We start from the raw sequence: 16,513 nt of genomic DNA, 5'->3' as shown, positions 1-16,513 counted from the left end.
TCTCGAAACGCTTTATATCTTTGTTTCGTGATTCTTGGGCTTCTTCGCCGAGCTGTCCAATGAATGAATAAATTTTATTGAGGCTTAAGTTTGGATACATATGGTTATTATGAAACTAAGTTAATTTTCCTTCAACAACTATTGAAAGTGCTTCTTCTGCTGTATATGGAATAATTTTCTGGTCAATTTTTTTCAAAGCTTTTGATATTTTTCAGCACGTGAAGGAGTTGAAAATATTATATTTTTCATTACATTTGATGAACAAGATTCCCTTTTTCTCGCAGTTGCATGGCGCAGCTTAGCTTAATTCTTCGGCATTATAGTTAGAACGTAAATCTTCTGTTTTACGTCTCTTTGACCGTTCGCTTAGGTCTGAAAAATCCATTTGAGTCCGTCCAACAAAGCCATGGGCTCAGCATGGAAACGATATTTCATATTGCAACCAATTTATATTTTGTTTTAAGAAGGTGTTGTTATTTCTGGAGGCACTCCAGCCATCTTCTTTTATGTTCATATATGCAAAATCAAAATCCGTTAAATTTTTCTCTATTTGCTCCGAAATTTCAATATTTCAACCTTTGGTACCAAAAAAATTAATTTTTTCTGTAATGTCACGTGACGAACAGCTTTTTAAAAATTCAGAAAGCTTATTTCTTGAAAGAAAAATGAAAGTTAATTACGATCCTGTGTCAAAAAAGAAAAATCTAATTAAAAAAAAAAAAAAAAAATCACCGTCCCCAACACCTTTTGAAGCCAATATTATAAAAAGTCGCAAAAAACCGCAATGTTTTAGGATTGTTTCCCATAAAGGAAACATTTAACTATTTTTCAACACTATTTTCAGTACAGAAAAACGCAAATCAACTTAACTTTTTCATTATCAAAGAAAAAAAATTTGTTTGTTTTTACTGCTCAAACACATTATCTTAAAAAGCTTTAAAATTTACTTTAGACTTAAAATTTTGCATTATCTTTGTCATTATCTTTTTTTAACATACCACTAGCAACAGAATCCATGTTAATTATTTTAAAAATCGCCAAAAAAAATTAAATAAAAAATAAAGCAAACTACTTCTTATAAGAAACCAACCTTGCTACTGCACTCGTTAATTAAAATGTTCTACTTTGAAAGCATCTACTGATTAAACAGTTACAATTTGCATCGCATGATCAATCAGGTTCTAAGCTTATGTTATTTGTAAACAACTTGGCATTAAAAAAAAACAACAAATCGCAAATTTTTTTTTTGTAGTTTTGGCCATGAATTTGGGAAAATTTACCTGTGTGTGCCGGTTGCATTTCATTAAAATTTTGAATGAATTAAAAATTTTTTTTTGTTTATATTTATATTATAATTTAATTTATGTTTTATTAATGTTTTTATTTTTTTTACACGGGAAAAACTAACTTTTTTTGAAAGAAATTAAAAACACGACACAAAATGTGGTTTTGTTTACAATTATTCCTCGAGAAATGTCAAATTCTGCCAATCAGTGACAGTTTGCAGATTTCGAGGAGAAAAAGAAAGAAAAGAAAGAAAAATTAATGGCTTCGAACCAAATTCGCCCCGGAAACAATCAAGTTTTGTTGTCCGTTGGTTTTGAATAAGTTAAAATTTTTTTATGAAAGTTTGGGAAAGATGCAATAAATTAATTTAAGGTATTTAGTTTAGGATATATTCACTTTTATAAGATTTTGGTGAACTTATTATTACTAAGTTTAACCTTTAGAACTCACTTAATTTGAATTCGCTTCGCAACATTCGGAGTAAACTTAGGTCTGCACACCCATACAGAGGGAATTTTTTTGTGAAAAGAGAGAAAAGGGGAAATTGAAATTTAAATTTTGATCTGCAAGCTGCAAAGAAAAGCTGAGAGAGGAATGACAAACTAGGGCAAAAGAGCAATGACCATCTAAAAAGTGCAATCTACAAGTCAAACTTAAATTGCATTTCGAAGAAGCAAATAGTGGTACAGTGGCAATCGTTTTCAAGGAAAAAGAAAAAAAAATAGTTAACCGTGTCTATATTGGCAAAAGATATTAAGAGCCGAAGTGTAGATTAATTTGTGTTTATAGGATATTATAAATAAAAAAAGGTGAGAAAAATGAAATATATTATGAGAAAGGAAATTTATTTTTTTTATTAAATCATAGATCTGAATTAGAAGATAACTATAGTCACATATATATATAGTGTACCAAGGGCTACAGATTTTTTGTGCAATTCATCAAAAGGTAGAGGTATGTGATAAATAAATGCGCTTTAAAGAAATATACAAAAGACTAATGTTAAAAATTCAAAGATCGATGTGAGAGAATCTCGCAAGAAGGCGGTACATAATAAGTATCTGGAATATATACTTAAGGGTGGTTCTTAGGAACAAAAAATTGGGGACGCCCCCTAGAATGGTTCCAAATCTGGCAAAAAAAATTCCTTAATTTTTTCAAATTTTTATCTCTGACCCTTACTGGCCCTATTTTGAAAAGAAGTTTTTTGAATTTTTCGATATTTCGTCATTTGCTTTTAAAAGAAAAAAGATGACATTTTATATCCTCTTAAAAAAAACAGATAGAGAGAGAGAAAGATAGATAGAGTGAGAGAAAAGGAGAGAAAGAGAGGGAGAAAGAAAGAGAGTAAAAGAGAGATACTATTTATTACCAGAATATCATAGTTTGAGTGAAAGAGCATTATTTTTTCGGTTGAGTAAGAGAAATAATAATAATTATTATTGCTCTGAATGGAAAATGGCTTCAAGTTCCAATCAGAACGTGGAAAAGTATCTCGTCGGGTTTGCCAAATCAAAGATCGATGGCGATCAGTTACCGACTAAACGACAAGTCCTTCAAGTTATCTGCAGGGATTGGATGTTGTCACGCACCTGAAGATCGTGAACGATGTTGCCGAAAGAGGAGTGAATCTCTTTAGTCAATATAACAATACATATGGAAGAATCTCATTTCATTCAGGTAATTGAAAATGATGGAGAAATCATCATCATCAAAAAAAAAAAATTAGACCATGCCGAAATTTTGCTTACTTTTCGCGTAATGAGCGGAATGAAAAATCTGCCTCTTTGTTTATAAACAAACTATCTAAATTTTATCAATTATACGACTGTAGATTGTTCAGAGACGCTTTATTTGAGCCTAATACGAAGTCTTTTCGTTGATAAGTTAAAAAATGAGAGCTGTTATAGTGTTATAGCAACAATTCAAAAAACTTAAAACTTCTTATCAAAATAGGGCCAGTAAGGGTCAGAGATAAAAATTTGAAAAAATTAGAGCATTTTTTTTGCCAGATTTAGAACCAATCTAGGGGGCGTCGCACTGTGGGGCAGAAATACCCTATGAACGGCGATAATTATAAATGTTTTTGTGAATTAAAATAAAATATATTTTTCGAAAGGTTTTTGATGTGTTGAGTTCAAATTCAAGAAAAACATTCTTTTAAAATATTTCTACATAATTTTTTAGTTAATTATTCATAAAGAGTTGAAGTTTTTCAAGGATTTGAACAGCATCATTTTGATTGAATATAAAGCTGATTTAATAATGTAAACAAAAAGGTTAAGAAAAATGTTTTGCATGTATATACATATGTTATTGTGTATATTTATATATATATATATAGATATGTATAGGAATGTATGCAAAAACATTTTTATATATATCTATATGTATATGTATATGAATTTTAAATTAAACTTCTTTAAAATATTTTTTAAAAAAGAAAGAAATTTATTAGTTTGAATCTCAAAGGTTTTCTTAAGATACGAAGTATATTGTTCAATGGTCGACTTAAGATTAGATGTGTCTTGTCCAATGGTTAATTTAAGATTTGATGTATCTTGCCCGAAAGCCAACTTAAGATTGGATTTGTCTTGTCCAATGGTTAATTTAAGATTTGATGTATCTTGCCCGAAAGCCAACTTAATTTGATATTTGGAATGATCCAACTGGGGATCGTTACAATGTTCTTTGTTTAAAAATGATGACACAGCATCTTACAGTTGCTCTAGCGGATGCTTGGGTGTCAAAGTTTATTACTACTTAAAATGATCTAACAGTGGATGCTTGGATGTCGCAGTTTATTATTACAAGATAAATATTAGAATACACCAGAAGGGTATATGCTATGATTCAACATTGTAGATCGATACAATGTTGTATTGTTTATTTGTTTAGGTCTCGCTATTTTGTTTTAATTTATTGTGGAGGCGCACAAGTGATATCGGATAAAACTCCTCTCCCTTTAGAGTCTTCTAATGGTTGAAATGAGACCGTTGGAAGATTTACATTATTTATTATCTTCCTTTTGTTATTTTTTAATTTCGAATTAGCATAAATGATTAATGTAATTAAAATAGTTAAAATGATAAAATGTACTGCCAAGTTTGACTTTTTATGATTATGCTTTGGTTCTATAATTTCCTTTAAATTATTAATATTTTGATAATGTAATTTCTCAAATGTGAGTTTTTCAAATCTTGTATAATTAATATCTAACATTGTATTAGGTATTATTATTTCATGTTTATAATTTTGTCTTTCATAGATTTCATTGTTTATTTCTATGATGACAGTTTTGAAATTTAATAAGATAGGTTCCTTTAACATAAATCTTTTGTTTATTACAAGTTTGATTAAGTATTTGCTGTTTAACATTTATAAGTAAAAGGTTATTGTTTCCTATTTCTAAAATCTCTTCATTTAGGTTTTTAATAAAGTTACAATGCATTTGTGCGTTAAAAAGGTTTTCAATACAATTATCTTTTATAAGTTTCAAGTTTTTAATATATTTTGTATCTTCATATACAATTTCATTATTAGTTAGATATAAATGTTTATTTATGTATAATTGCAAATTATTTTCTTTATTAGGAATAGGTTGTATATATAATTTTTTATATTTTTCATTTGTGTATTCTGGTAATTGAATTATAAAAACTATATTGTCTTTATACAATGCAAGGCTTAATTCGATGTCTTCTAAATTATTTATTTCAATATTGTATTTTTCTATTTCTTCTGTAGTAAGTATATCCCTACTAAGTATTCCTAATCTTGAAGTCATTATTAATTCCTTAATTTTTTCAATATCTTCGTGTAAGTAGTCAAGATTTTCTCTTAGTTTTATTTCATATTGGATCTTAGCTATGTCTTTTTCATAATCATAAGTTCCTATAAAGTTATCTATTTTTTGTATTATATCTTTTGTTTCATTGTTTAAGGTATCAGTAAGTATTTTAATTTGCTTATTAAATTTATCGTTAATTATTATCTGATCGTTAAGGTTTGTTATTTCATTATGTTCGTTAATTTCGATTAATTTTAGATGTTTTTCGATGTTTTGTCTATCGTTATCGTCCATTGTTCCGTATAAAAATTTTAGTCCTGTACCTACTATATTTATTAGTTCACGTTTCGGCCTATTTTCCTTAGGGTGTGGTAAAAGGATTTCGAATTCATTTTTTATTTTTATCATTTTCTTTAACAAATTGTTGTTTTCTTCTGGTAATCTATTAATGTTTCTTTCCATTATGTCTATATTGCTCTCGTATTCAGTTAAATTAATGATATGAAGGATTGTATTAAATCTTTTTATGATTGGATATTCTCCTAATTGTATAGTTGTACACCCGTTTCCTTGATTCAAGTCAATTATTTCTAACTCCGCTTGTACTAGGTTGAGAGTTGTCAATATCGTCAATATTGTCAATATTATCGGAATTTTCCCCGAAAGTACCATTATTCGATATGCTTTCACTGAAGGATCTAGAATGGAATGATATGTCATCTTGAAACTTTTTATTTTTTCTAAATTGGTCTTTGTGAAGAGTGCGTTTAGCTTCTTTTATTATATATTTCTTATTGTTTTTACTTATTACCTTTGCTTTCTTATGTCTTGGTATAATTTTATTCTTAATGCGTTCTTGTGTTGTCGTTTTTATGAATTGTTCATTAATGTCAACGTCTTTTCTTTTTTCATTTAATTTGTTTAATATCTTTTCTTTTTTTTCTTCTATATTTTTATAAATTATTTCATTGTTTACTTTATTTAAGTGAACATTAATAGGTTTCTCTTTGGTAGTTAAATGTATAGTGTTATTATAAATAGAAAGAATGTTAATAACTTGATCTATTAAAGGGAATGGATCATCTGTTTTTTCTATTTGAGATAGGATTCTAAGTTGTTCGTTTAAAGTACATACTATGAAATCTTTCAATGTCGGAATTGCCCGTATGTCTGTTTGCTGTACAGTAATGTACCTCTATATCGTTATTGGATAAAAAGTTTTTTATTGTTTCTGCCATAAAAGCATTTTCGTTATCTAAAGTTATAAGTTTGGGTTTAGTCATGTACGAAAATATTTTTGTCATAGCGTTCATAACGTCTATGTATGTTTTATTTTTTATTTGTTCTACGGCTACGCATTTTGAAAATTTATCAATACAAGTTAGGTATTTTCTGTTTTTATCCCTGAACCAGATATCTAAATGATAATGTTCATGTGATCCTTTGGGTGTAATTGTTTTTTCATAGGGTAATTTTATCGGTTTTCTATCTATTTTTGTCATACAAAAAATTGCATTTGTTCAAAATTTTATTTATTAATTCTTTAAAATTCGGAATATAATATTCTCTTGTAAGTTCTAAGTAAAGTTTATCCATACCTATATGATTAAAATCTTTATGGGTTTTAAGTATCAATTCATGTGCATCTTTTATATTCAAGTCTTTAAGTATTTTCTTACTTCGCAATAGTATATTCTTTTTTAGTTTATTTTCTTTAATCCATATGCTTTGAAAATCGTTAAAATGTTCATCATTTTCAATATAAATTGCATTTGTGATATTTAAATCGATTTGATTTATTATTTTTAAATATAATTCTTCATTTGGACTAGTGCTTCTAAATGTAATTCTCCTTCTACCAACATGCGGGAATAAAATTGTATGATCACCATTTGCGTTGGCATCAAGAACAATTTGTCTCTTAAAATAATTTAGAGGTTTTTCGCTAATAGGTATAAAAGAAGAACTGTCTGATTCTGCACTGTGTTGAGTATGTAACTCATTATCTTCGTTTATCATATTTATATTTAATACAGTAAAATAAGGAGAAAAAAGGGGTAAATCTCGGAATGAATGTTAGTAGAAATTTTTTTTGCTCAATATCTTCCTTTTGCCATTCTATAACATATCTCAAAAGTCTAGAAAAATCTCATGTCCGCTTGTCGCGATTTCAAGGTCAAATCGCGAAATGGAGATTTTCAATATTAGCAAAAATAGGCTATGGTATTATATACACATATGATACATGATTTCAAGGTATTTTTTAATGCTGATTCCAAAAAATCTAAAATCAAGACAATCTGACGTCTCTGGAAAAAGTTATACCTGTTTTTCATCTGTCAACTCATATTATTATAACAGTTGCAAACTTACTGCCGAAAAACCCTTAAAAGTTATGGTAGATGAACCAAATTTTGCATGAAGATTTTAGAATCCATCATTATTAAAAATCAAAACAATCCATTACAAAAAATATATATACCTACGAAATAATGGTATTTTTTGATCGAGGGGCAAATTTTAGGATATGCGTTAAAGAAGATTCTTGTTCATCTTAGGAATAAGTGCTAATAGGCTAATTTTTTCATTTTAATCTTTGTTTGGATATTCTTTAACTACCCTCAAAAATTTAAAAAAATCTCATGTCCGCAAGTCCTAATTTTCTTGGTTTGAAAATAAGGTGCAGATTTTAAAAAATTAATAAGAAAAGTTTAAATTTTTATATGTATACCAACATAAGCGACATGATTTAAAGGTATTTTTAACACTTATTCCAACAAAACTCACAAACAAGTCAACCTGACCATCCCTGAAAAGTAATGCACCTAATTCATGTTGATCTGACACAAATATCTGAAGTGTAGTTTTTCAATTTTTTTAAATCTGCACCTTATTTTCAAACCAAGAAAATTAGGACTTGCGGACATGAGATTTTTTTAAATTTTTGAGGGTAGTTAAAGAATATCCAAACAAAGATTAAAATGAAAAAATTAGCCTATTAGCACGTATTCCTAAGATGAACAAGAATCTTCTTCAGTGCATATCCTAAAATTTGCCCCTCGATCAAAAAATACCATTATTTCGTAGGTATATATATTTTTTGTAATGGATTGTTTTGATTTTTAATAATGATGGATTATAAGGTGCAGATTTTAAAAAATTAATAAGAAAAGTTTAAATTTTTATATGTATACCAACATAAGCGACATGATTTAAAGGTATTTTTTAACACTTATTCCAACAAAACTCACAAACAAGTCAACCTGACCATCCCTGAAAAGTAATGCACCTAATTCATGTTGATCTGACACAAATATCTGAAGTGTAGTTTTTCAATTTTTTTAAATCTGCACCTTATTTTCAAACCAAGAAAATTAGGACTTGCGGACATGAGATTTTTTTAAATTTTTGAGGGTAGTTAAAGAATATCCAAACAAAGATTAAAATGAAAAAATTAGCCTATTAGCACTTATTCCTAAGATGAACAAGAATCTTCTTCAGTGCATATCCTAAAATTTGCCCCTCGATCAAAAAATACCATTATTTCGTAGGTATATATATTTTTTGTAATGGATTGTTTTGATTTTTAATAATGATGGATTCTAAAATCTTCATGCAAAATTTGGTTCATCTACCATAACTTTTAAGGGTTTTTCGGCAGTAAGTTTGCAACTGTTATAATAATATGAGTTGACAGATGAAAAACAGGTTTTACTTTTTCCAGAGACGTCAAATTGTCTTGATTTTAGATTTTTTGGAATCAGCATTAAAAAATACCTTAAAATCATGTATCATATGTGTATATAATACCGTAGCCTATTTTTGCTAATTTTGAAAATCTCCATTTCACGATTTGACCATGAAATCGCGACAAGCGGACATGGGATTTTTCTAGACTTTTGAGATATGTTATAGAATGGCAAAAGGAAGATATTGAGCAAAAAAAATTTCTACTAACATTAATTCCGAGGTTAAACCCTTATTTGACTGGATTAATTATTGTTTTCTATTTTAATACGAGAAAGTGCGTCTGCTACTTTATTTTCTTTTCCCTGAATGTACCTACTGTATTTCGAAGTCGTATTCTTCTAGTTTTATTTTCCATCTTTGGAGTTTACTATTTGGTTCTTTAAGATTATGTAACCATACTAATGGTCTATGATCAGTTTTTATAAGAAATCTTCTACCGTAAAGGTAATGCCTAAATTGAGCTGTAGCCAAAACTATAGCCAGTAGTTCTTTTTCTATAGTGCTATATTTACACTCATGTTTATTTAAGGTGCGTGAAGCAAATGAGAGAGGTCCATGTGTTTGACTTAACAATACCAACTGCAAAGTTACTTGCATCAGTAGTTAATATAAATTCTTTTGAGAAATCACTATGTCTATTTATTAGATCAGTAGTCATTAAAGTTTTTAATTTATTAAAAGATTCCTTGTATTTTTCATCATTTATATTTATAATGCTATCTTTTTTAAGACATAACGTCATTGGCTTTATAATAGCTGCATAATCATGGATAAATTTGCGGTAATATCCAGTTAATCCTAAGAAAGATTTGATTTCTTTCACTGTTTTTGGTATTGGAAATTTTTTTATAGTTTCAATTTTTTTCGGGTTTGGTTTAACACCATTGGGAGTTACTACATGCCCTAAGAATTCTGTTTCTTTACGAAGAAATTCAGATTTATTTAATGACACTTTAAGATTTGCGTTCTTAAGCGTATTTAAAATTTTATGGAGTGAATCCATATGCTCTTGTAGGCTGGAAGAAAATATTATAATGTCATCTAAATAGACATAACATATTTTTCCTATGTAGTCTTTCAAAACCTCATTCATAAGTCTCTGAAAGGTTGCGGGTGCATTCTTTAAACCGAATGGCATCCTAATAAACTCATAGTGTCCCGATAAAGTACTAAATGCTGTTTTTTCTCTGTCTTTAGGTTCTACTTCTATTTGATAGAAACCTTCTGTTAGATCTAGTGTAGTGAAATATACTGCATGTCCTAATTTATCTAGTATTGAGTCCATGTTTGGAATGGGATATTTATCTTCTTTTGTTTTATTATTTAATTTTCTATAGTCAATGACTATACGCCACTCTTTATTTCCAGCGTGGTCTTCTTTTTTAGGTACGACCCAGATTGGGGCGTTATAAGGCGAAGTTGAATGCCGAATTATTTTTGATTCGAGCATTTCTTTTATTTGCCTATCCACTTCCTTTTTGTGGATTTCAGGATATCTGTATATCCTTGTGTAAATTGGAGAGTTATCCTCCGTAGGGATGTTATGTTTTACATGATTAGTAAATGTCAAATCATCACCTTTTTTATAGAATGCTCCATCACATTCTTTTATTGCTTTGAATAATTTTTGTTTTTCCTCTTTATTTAAATGATCTATTCGCAGATCTTTAATTATTGTATTATTTAATATGGAATCTACAGGTTTAATATCATTAAAATAATTGATTGAGCTTTCATATTCTTTCTCTTCATTTTCGCTGAAGAAAAATGGAATGAATATGCCGTTCAATTTTAATGTCCTATTCCTGTAATTAATCTCCCCATCGTTTGGGATCAGGATATTATTTCCTATTTTTCCGTTGTACTTTTCATTGAAGGTATGTACTTGGAATTCACAATCAGTTCTCACTGATAGTGCAAATTTATTTTTTGGTATTATTACGTCTTTATTTACAGTTATTGAATTTCCTGCGGTTCGTATTGTCATAGGCTTAGTACGCCATTTTGTATATTCCTTTGGTGAATCTTGTTCACGCAAAAGACTATTAGTTGCTCCTGTATCAATAAGGAGTCTTAAAATAGTGTTCCCTTTTTCTAACTTAATATAGGGAAGTGAATTTCCGAGGATGAATCCCGAAAATTTGCTTCTGCATGTTCAGTGTTTTTATTAATATAATTCGTTTTGTTAATTCTTCTTACTTGTGATGAACTTGGATCTATATCCATTGGTTCAACTTGTTGAGGATATTGTTTATTTTCGTAAGTTCTTTGATAATTGTTATTTTGTCTTTGGTTATTTTTATTATTGTAATTATGGTTATTATTTCTGTTATTAGAATTTTTCCTAAAATTACTATCATTTTTAGGACTTTCATTTTTGGATTGGGGTTTTGAATCAGAATTATGAGTTACAAAACCTGCTTCTGATAATTCGTGGAGTGCTGCTTCCATATTGGAAGGCTTTAGGGAATATAAAATTGTTCTCATATGAACAGGAAGTTTTTCTTTAAAAATTTTTAAGGCTGTTTCGTTATTTCTAGGAACGTCTAACTGGTTATTTTCCTGTAAACATTTTTGATTTAACAAAGATAAAGTTCTGTGTATATAATTATAATACTTAAGCACATCACCTTTGAACTGTGCTGCTCTGAGGTCATCACACAGTTGATAACTGTTTTTGAATCCCCCGAAATTTTGAATAAGGATAGCCTTTATATCAGCCCCTTATTCTAAAAGGGCCCACAAATTTTGGTGCCAACTTTGCTGCATAATAATTGGCAGCGTCCGAAAGAACAAAGTTCCTGCGCCATACAATATCGATTGGAAGATATTGAACATCTCTCCTCCTGAGATTATATGCTTCTGCTGATTTCTTTGATGCCGCTCGAATTTTAACAGCGATATCGGCCCTTAGTTTTCTAAACTTTTTCTCTATGTCCCCTTCTGATTTTCCACTACTATCCCCATCCAAAACTCCATCACTAATTCTAATTTCATCCCTCCCACTTGTACACATATCCCTTCCAAAATTAGCATAATACGGTGTAACTCCTAAAACTTCATGCTGCGATGTGCGGATGGCACAAGCAACTTTCGCAAGTTGAGAATCCCAAATTCGATGATTTTCCGAAACATAAGCCCTCAATGTTGTTTTTATAATCTGATTGATCCTCTCCGCAGGATTTGCCTGAGGATGATAATGCGGTGTAAATCTTATCTTCGACGAATATCCCTCACAGAGTGCCCTAAGTTCTCTACTCTTAAATTGTGGTCCATTGTCGCAAATGACAACTTTCGGAACTCCAAACAAAAGAAAAACCCCATCTTCTAACTCTTTGCACACAGCCTTTGCCGTGGCAGACCTCAAAGGAAACAATAATGGAAATTTGGTTAAATAATCTACTACTGTGAGAATATACATAAAACCTTTATTTGATTTGGGCAGAGGGCCCACTAAGTCGACACTAATCATCTCCCACGGAACGGATGCTCCTACTCTCTTTATCATAAAACCGGCTGGTTTGTCGTTAATAGGTTTCACTTGTTGACATATACTACATTTCCTAACATATTTTGTTATGTCTGACCTCATCTTAGGCCAGTAATATTTTGATCCTACTCTCGCGAACGTTTTTCTTACCCCCATATGCCCAGCTAACGGACTATCGTGACATTCTTTTAAAATATTAATCCTATCCCTTTTCCCCACAACTAACTTCCATTCATCATTGTTCTCATGAACGACTACATGAGTTGATTTAACAAACTTATATAATCGGCCATTCCCTACCCTCCAAGCTGGATAACCTAACGGATTCGATTCGACGGATTCTATCATTCTCTTCACCCACGGGTCTATATCCTCTTCTGGGATCCCAGCCACTGCTGGAACTCCGCGAGACAACATGTCTGGAACGACATGATCTTTCCCCTTACGATGAATGATTTTAAAATCAAACTGCTGAAGCCTAACTGTCCAGCGAGCGAGCCTTCCCTGCGGATCCTTTAGATTACTAAGCCAAACTAATTAGTAGTGATCGGTTATGACAGTAAATCGAACACCTTCGATATACGGCCTTAACTTCTCAATTGCCCACAAAATCCCAAGCACTCCTTCTCTGTAGTGGAGTAGTTCCTTTCATTTCTGTTCAAAGATCTACTTAAGTAACATATTACTTTTTCCCCTTCCTCAAAAGTCTGTGTGAGTACGGCCCCAATACCGTAGTCGGACGCGTTGGTTTGGACAACAAATGGAAGATTAAAATCCGGGCATGTCAAAATGGGAGCAGTAACTAAGCACTCTTTGGGTTTCCTAAAACTATCTTCGCATTCTTGTGTCCATGAAAACTTCTTGTTCTTTTTCAGCAAATCTGTTAAGGGCCTAACAAGTGTTGCAAAATTTGGTACGAAACGTCTGTACCATGAGTCCCTACAAAACTTCTAACCTCTTTTGAATTTTTAGGTGCAGGTATCCTAATCATACTATCCACTTTTTCCGGATCAACATGTAACCCGTTACGATCAACTACATATCCCAAAAATTTCAGAGACGGTCTGCAAAAATTGCATTTCTCCCTACCTACTTTAAGCCCTGCCTCTCGTAATCTCCTAAAAACTTCGTTAAGAATTTCGAGATGCTTCTCGAATGTATCCGTAACAATAATAATATCGTCCAGATACACAAAAACGTATGGATCTAACTCAGCTCCCAACACACTATCTATAAATCGTTGCCACGTTGCTGGTGCATTGTATAACCCGAATGGCATTCTTTTAAAATGGAATAATCCCCTCCCCGGTACCGTAAAGGCCGTAAACTTTCGAGATTCCTGCGACATCGGAATCTGCCAATAAGCCGACTTGATATCAAGCGACGTTAAAAATTTCGCGTTCCTAAGCTTGTCTAAAATTGCTGAAATGATCGGAAGTGGATATGCATCACGCTCAGTGACCGAATTAAGTTTCCTATAGTCGACGCAAAACCTATAAGTTCCATCTTTCTTCTTAATTAAAACTATTGGGGAAGCCCATGGACTGTTTGATTTCTCAATCACACCCTCTTCTAACATCTCCTTCAACGCCTTGTCTATATGTACCTGCAAAGCAGGTGAAACGGGATAGTACCTCTGCTTTATAGGTTCGGCCGACGTTCTTATAATGTGCTCTACCATTGTTGTCACCCCCAGCCCTTCTGGCATATCTCTGAACAAATCCTCAATTAAACCATTTAGTTTACCCCTCTGATCCTCGTCTAACTCAGCCTCCTCTGTGATAGACGTAGTTTCTATCGAAGCCACCATATCCTGACTCGAAAAACTCCACATACGTGAACGAAGATCCGGAACTATTCCCGACAGTGCTCAAAAATCTGCACCAAGTATCATCGCATGCGGTAGGGTAAGTATCACCAAACACTCTGTTAAAACTGACTTGCCCTCGACAACAATTGGTAGATTTATAACCCCCAAAACTCCTACTCCTGCACCATCTGCTAACTGAACCTGCCTAATATTTGATTTATCTAATTTTAGATCTAAATCTTTTAAAACCCTCCAAGCGTCCCTACAAATTATAGTTCGCGATGCCCCAGAATCTAATAATCCCAAAAACCTAATCCCATAAATATTTACCCCCAAATATGGACGTCTATCGTCCCCACTACTATCCAATGTGAAACCCAATTTTACATTTTCTGCCAGCTGGTCGTCAGCAGGCGACCTAACTAATTCTGACGACGGTGCTCTTGTCCTGCTGGCCCAAGAGACCGTTGACCGTTTCCCGAGCAACGTCTACAATTACTCCGGGTTACACCAGTAGCCCCACATCCAAAACAACGCCTAGGAGCGGAACAGGTATTTGAAAAATGTCCTTTCCTATTGCAGTTAAAGCAGCGAATGGTCCTATTGGGTGGGGGGTTATTAACTGCAACTGTTGCCTCCTGCACTGAAGCAACATAAGCAACATCAGGCTCCAAAGCCTGCCTGTTGCGACCAGAAGAAGAAGGTGGTACGAAAGACTCTACGTTCGACCTTATTGTCTCAAGCCTTCTACCCAACGCAACAAGTTCGCTGACTGACTTAGAGAATCTTTTAAAAAGAGTCAGCATGAGAGCGATGTACATCCCCATCGTCTCATCTCTACCCTGGGTACGCCGCCTGACCTCGTCCAACAAGAGGTCGTCATAGTTGGAGGGCAAAAACTCCAACTTTAATTCCCTAACCAATTCTTTCCATGTTGTAATCGTATCCCTAACCGACCTAAACCAAAGAAGAGCCTTCCCAGTGAATAAATCCACCGCTGATCTGAAAACCCTAGCCTCCGAAACTCCGCGCGATTCTCTAAGTTCTTCAACCCTTTCAATAAAAGAATTCACTGATGAGCCAGACCGCTCACCCGAGAATTTCACATTCCACTTTTCAATACGCTCAGAATTCCGGTCACAGGGCTCACCCTGTATTTGAAATTCTGAAGTCGCACGTTGGCCGACCTGTGCAGCTGGTAACGCACCCACGACTGCTGTCGACTGTTGATTGTTGTTATTGTTGTTGTTATTATTGTTTGTATTTGAAACCCCACTATTTTTAGTAGAACCTTTGGGTGACTCCTCGCCCCCTTCAACCAACGTTGCCATTAACAGAAGAAGCTCCCCCCTTATATCGGCCAAATCATTAACCTCCTCAGAGGATTCTGCCTTTGCCCTAGTAATCCTACCTAACGACCATTCAATTTTGGTTTGAACCTTCAAATACTCTAGCGATTTCGGATCTTTCGGAGGAATTTTCAACAAATCCTTAATTTCAATTATTTTGTCTTGCACTGCTTGTAAATCCTCATCAAAAGAGAAAGGGTAGTGGTGATATTCCGATGGAATGGAACCCGCGCGCTCAAGAATCCTTGAAGACCTTAGCGTGATCCTCATACTGTCAACGGTACCCTCTTTCAGTCCACGCGCCTTCAACTCATACGAGAGTTCTTCTTTATTTAATTTATTGATATCCATTTTCAGGTAAAACGTATTTAATTAAAAAAAAAAAACAAACCAAAATAGTTAAAATAAAGCACGGTATCAACGCCCAGTTGATTGCTTTATCCTGACGTTAACGAAATTGAAAGTAAAAAAAAATAGAAATAAAAATTTAAAAAAAATTTTAAAAAATATTAAACAACCCGAAAATAATTTACTTTAGTTAAACAAAAAATATTTAAAAAAATGTGTATCTAATTAAAGGTACCACGGTGTAAATAAATCCCAATTAAAATTCTTATTTAAATTTAATTAAAAAAAAATATGTAAAAAAAAATTCTATTTATAAAAAAAAATTTACTAATTAAAAAAAATGGATCTATTTTCAGTCAGCCGACTGTAAATAAACTTCTCCTTTAATAAAAACTTAATTACAAGTAAAATCAAACAAAAAAAATATTCAAATAAAACTTTTATTGAAATAAAAAAATTAAAATAAAAGTGGTTCTAATTTTTAGCACTGGAGTGTAAATTAACTTCAAAGGTGGTTTGAATTAAATATTCACTTCGAAACAAAAAAAATTAAAAAAAAATAAAAATTAAATTTTGTACAATAAAAAATATATATAAAAAAACAAAGGTCTAATTTAAAGTACCGGACTGTATTAAAATTTAGCGTTTATGTGTATTTAATTTAAGTTCAAATCAATATAAAATATCTA

This window comes from Episyrphus balteatus, chromosome 1 (genome assembly GCF_945859705.1).
Source record: "Episyrphus balteatus chromosome 1, idEpiBalt1.1, whole genome shotgun sequence".
Lineage (NCBI taxonomy): Eukaryota > Metazoa > Arthropoda > Insecta > Diptera > Syrphidae > Episyrphus > Episyrphus balteatus.
This window is presented reverse-complemented; position numbering follows the sequence as displayed.